This window comes from Octodon degus, unplaced genomic scaffold (genome assembly GCF_000260255.1).
Source record: "Octodon degus isolate 3935 unplaced genomic scaffold, OctDeg1.0 scaffold00116, whole genome shotgun sequence".
Classification (NCBI taxonomy): domain Eukaryota; kingdom Metazoa; phylum Chordata; class Mammalia; order Rodentia; family Octodontidae; genus Octodon; species Octodon degus.
Window position 1 is genome coordinate 7,186,526 of NW_004524692.1, and position 5,317 is coordinate 7,191,842.

The following is a 5,317-nucleotide window of genomic DNA, read 5'->3' on the forward strand; positions in this document are numbered from 1 at the left end:
CTCTAAGGAACGGCTCAGCTTTCTTGTGGGGATGTGGCTGCCACAAGACACAGAAGGTGGAATAAAATATATTCCCGGTGTCTGATACACGGGGGCACGGGACGCAAGGGGAGGATGCTGTTTCAGGATTGTCCACCCTAAATGAGGACAGCCCCTTGTCCTGTGGTGGTGCCCTGGGGTGTCTACTTCAAGCATTTGGCCTTGCACCTCCTCTGAACCTGCTCAGAGGCATTTTGGGACCATGAGGCAGAGTAGAAAGGATGTGTGGGGAGGGCTGGAGCCATGGCTGGTGGGTGGAGCGAGGAGGACTGTGCCAGCCCAGACACAGCTCTTCCTGGGCTCACAGAGCAAGCGGTGACTCAGTGTATCTTCTGAAGGGCGCTGTTTGAGCCTGAGGCTCACTGCTCGTGCCACAGTCCTCTTCGACTCCCGGTCGTGCTGTGGCACAAGTGTTTGTACTGGCCCACTAGGGCACACCCTGGGCTCAGCTTCCCACCTGAACGCAGCTGCCCCCTTATTTATGTGGCCTGGCTCTCCTCAGTCCCCAAAAGTGGGGGGCCCAACGTTCCTTTTATTCGTTACAACTTTGCTCACTCTGCCCCAAACTGCTCCTGATGGACCCAGGCATTCATGCAGGTCCTTACTGAGTGCCTGCCATGGCCAGGTACCCTTGGGCACTCAGTGACTAGAGCAGGCCCAGCCTCTGCTTCCGGAAACCTCTGCTTTGCGCCAGGCTGCTTCTGACTGTCCCTTGGGGTGCTTCCTTCACATTTAAGGTGCCTTAGCCTTTTTTGGAAGGGCCTGGTTGCCAGCTTCCCATGGGGGCAAGGAGCTCCAGCTTACATTTTTGGAGCCACTTCCCTGATTTGTGTGCACTGGGGGTGGGGGAAAGGCTTCCAAATGACTCCCCTTGGGTGCTCCTGCCGCCCCACTCCCTAACCCCTGGGGTTTGCTCCATTTCTCAGATTTAGAGCCCAATCTTGTCTTCCTCCATATGTCTTGCACTGAGGACAGCAGCTGGGAGCGTCGCAGTTGTTTACAACGCCAGGTTACAAGGGCCCCAGGCAAGAGTCCTCTTTTCATAGGGCCCAGGGAGAGTCAGCAAGCTGCTTCCTGTGCTTCCTCCTCCTCAGCCTGTGCACTGCCCCAGGTGACCCCCCCTTGAGCTAGTATCTCCCCAACCACTTGGGCAGCCCCACCAGGTGTTTGGGGGAAAAAAACCCTTTCTCACTAAGTGCAGTCTTTGGACTTCCTCCAAAGAATCCTTGTTGCAAAGTTCTTGGAAGTATGTGGCATCCAGCCCAGAATGAGAGAGAAGGCAAGGTAGTGCCACCGAGGATGCTGGAACCCTTCTGCAGGTGGCACACTGGCATCACCTATTTAGTTGACACTTACAGACGTCAAAGAACAAGCCCTTACCTGTTTCAGAGGAGTATCTTTCCCTGGAAAGTCATAGCAAGCCTGGAGTTTGCCCAGCTCTATAAACACATTGTCCATATCAGATCTGGAAAAAGTGGGGCCTGTGGGGTGCAGGCAGGGAGACAAGGGGGCTACCAAGTCCTGGGCCTTGCAAAGAAAACCAGGCCATGCTCGGGGTGAAAGTCAGGTCAGTGGTAGACTAGAGCTGCCGCTGGTGAAAATGCAAGTCTGCAGGGTTTGGTGGATCCAGTGGCCACAACAGAGACTGCGTAGGCAGGGCCTGGTTACAGGACAGTGGGAGGTCGAGTAAAGGCCTGGCTTTGGAGGAGGGGAACACATCCTGTTGAGCAAGTGAGGATGGTGTGGGAGAGAATCTCAGCATTTGGGCCCAGGGCTGGCCACTTGTGTGTCTGGAAATTTACCTAGAATTGGCCCATGATGTAGAAGAGGGATGCAATTTCTTCTTTGAGGACTCCTGAGAAGCCTGTTCAGGTCGCTGTGACCTTGAGGACTGGCTTGATTCAACAGGGGGTCCCAGGTCCTAGCAGTGGGGCACTCTCAAGAGCAGTTGAATCCACTTAGGCCAGCTATGTCCTACCTGTGGGCATCTATACCTTCAACCCTTCTTACTCAAGGATGGCAGAAAAAAACCCCTGGCTCAAATGAGCCCCATGCAGAATGATAGCAGGGCTTTGGGAGGAAGAAAGAGGAAGGCATGGGTGTGACACTGAGTGCTGCCAGTGTGCCCCAGGTTTAGGAATCAGGGACAATCAGCTGTGGTCTTGCCGCATGAGAAAGGGTAGTGGGGTGCTCTGACTGAGGAGGCTTTCTCCCTTTCCCCTCATGTCCAGAGGTGTCTGCACTCTTCCCTACCAATCAGCCTTGGGGCATCTAGGAGGCTGCAAAGGAGTAGAGTTAGGGAAGTATGGAGACACACAGGAAGTGCTGCCAGGGCATTGGCTTTGGTGTTATAAAGATGGATTTTTAAAACGGACCCTCCCTTGGGGCTGGGGAGATGGCTCAGTAGAATAAACGCTTCCCTGGCAAGTGCAAGGGCCTGAGTTCAATCCCCGGTTCCGGAAAAAAAAAAAAAAAAAAAAAAAAATAGCCTCCCCCAAAGCACCCAAGCTATTTGTGTGTGTGTGTGTGTGTGTGTGTGTGTGTGTATACACGCCTGTGTGGTGCTATGGATTGAGCAGAGGAGTCCTTTGAGCACTGCCACTGAGCTACATCCCCACCCTTTTTTATTCGAGATAGGGTCTCACTGAGTTGCTCCGGCTGGCTCCAACTTGGTGTTCTTCATCTTCTCAAGTAGCTGGAATTACAGGCACTCACCACTGTGCCTGGCTTTGTCCAATACATTTCAGACTTTATTCCATGAATATCTAAGTGCTTTACATCTTACTTTTATATTATTTTATGTGCAAAGGCACGTACTAGCTTGCGAGGGCTGCCTAGTCTCTCATCTTGTGCTCCTGGGACCCTGTAGGTTCCTGCAGTGTCAGACTGGGCTACAAAAATCCAGTGGCTGAATTCGCCATGAACACTGAGTCAGATCTGCAGGCCCTTCAGGACTGTGTGCTCAGCTCCTGCCTGGGCTCCGTGCCCTACGTGCCCACAGGTGCTGCTGCCCACACAACGCTCTGCTGTGGCTTGGGGGCGGTCTTGGAGCCTTTGCGCCTGCTGCAGAAGCAGCTCCAGGTGGGTGTGACTCAGCAGCCTGTCTTGGTGGCCGAGCCAGGAAGTCCCTGACTCAGTGGGGTACTGGGAGGTCCTCCAGTGTCCCTGAAAAACCTCAGCACTCCATCTATGACTTGGGTCACAGGTGGCCATTAATTTGTCTCAGTAAAAATGCTTTGTTTTGGCTTGGATAAAAGGGGCTTCTAGAGTTCAAAGCTAGACGGGGCTCTGGGGGTGAGGAAAGGTGGCAGCTATGTATGTGACTATAGAGGGGAGACGCTGGTGCCTCAGACGAGAAGTGTGGGTGCAAGTGCCACGGAGGCTCGGGGATGGAGAGTTCCCTGCTCTTTCCCACTCTTGCCACTCCTAACTGGTACTCCTGCAGCACGGGAGCCTGGGGGAATGCTGTGGAAAAGGGGGTTGCCTGCTGAAGACCGGAAGTCCCTTTTTGTGCAAGACAGCTCCCAAAGGTGACCCCACCTTCCATCTACACTCTGGAACATATTCTGGGAGCTCAGGACAGGGTTACATGGAGAGTCCTCATTTCTAGCATCATAGAGTGATTCTTGGTTTGAAGCTCTAAGTAGCTTAAACCTTCCCTCTGCGTTCGCTCCCACAGGTCCTCCCTTCCTATCTGGACAGGCCCTCACGGTGCAGTCTCCCATGTCCTTGTCCCTTAGGGATGCAATCTGTCTCTCTCTGCGTTCTCACCCAAGTCCTGCTGGCCAGAGGTATACACGGTCCCAGGGCCTATGATAACTTGAGATTGGAACATGAATATGATTAAAGTTTTGGAAGTCTTTCTTAGAAGTATCCCAGAAAGGAGGGTGCAGGGACTGGAGGGAGCGTGGAGCAGAAGGGCTGGGCCCTGGAAGAAACCCCAGAGAGCTAGTGAGTGAGCACTGTCGCTGGGCATAAGGCGACGAGACCCAGAGCATAGGCTGTCAGGTTAGAAGCCACCTCGAAGCTCCTGCCGATCGCATCTCCCGTGTAAGCACTAGCCAGGTGGCCGCCGAGCCTGAGCTGGCATACGTGAGAGTCAGAGTCCTCAGCACTTTTTAAGGCAGCCCGATCATCTTTGACCATCCCTGGGGCTCAGAAAGTTCCTAACATTGGATCAGTAGGTGTCTTCCATGCATTTCATAGCATAGCTCTGGTTTGGTTCCTTGGGACTGCATAAAACAAATCCAAATCCAGGTCTGTCTGTCTGTATTTATTTATTTTTATTTTTATCTTACTGTAATATGTATTTTAAATTTAGACATTTACCCTGTTATTGATCACCCTGTGTATACACATATACTAAACAGAGGGAGGACAAGTGAAATGAGATTAGAGTCGGCAGAAACAGCACTGCTGAGTCAGATGGAAAACATCAGATTAGAGGCATCTGTTGTAATAGAAAATGATAGTGTGTGGTTTGTAGGACCAAAAAATGAGCGTATCAGTCGGGGTTTTACTAGAGGAACAGTCATAGCACAAGAAGTACAAATGCATAAGAAGGGGCAGGGGAGATGGCTCAGTGGAATAAGTGCTTCCCTGGCAAGCGCAAGGGTCTGAGTTCAATCCCCGGTTCTGAAAAAAAAAATGCATAAGAAATTATGAGACTGGCTTAGGGGGGTCAGCCACAGAGTGGGATGAGGAAGCGTGCAGAGGGTGTCTGCACACCAGAGACTGAAGGATTCAGTCCAAGGTCTGGAGCTCACTGCAGTGTTCCGTGCAAGTCCGTATCAGGAGGCCGGTGGGTCTGCGACAGAAGACTGATGAGCTTGCACTGGAAGGCTGAAGGGTCCAAGGTGGAAGCTGAAGAGTCTGCGCTAGAGCCAGGAGAGCTATCCAAGCTGAAGGCGAAGACGGGAGCTCCTCTGCAGAAATGGAATGCTCCATCCTTCCTCAGTTTCCTTTAATATCTTTTTATTTTCAAGTTTTTTTTTTTTTTTTTTTTTTTTTTTTTTTTAACTCTAGCCTCTTTGGAGGGAGTTCTGCTGGAGGGTTCCGCGCTGGGCCTGCACTCTGGGTCGAATGAGGATCTGGGGGGCTCCAGGCAGTCTCACTCACACACCGGGCTTGTGCTCTGGGTCTATTCAGGATCTGGCAGCTCAGGTCCTCTCACTCACATGCCAGGCCTGGGCTCTGGGTCTATTCAGGATCTATGTATGTATTTTTGGTATTAGGTATTAAAGAACATTCTACTATCGAGCCTTTAAAAATATTATTA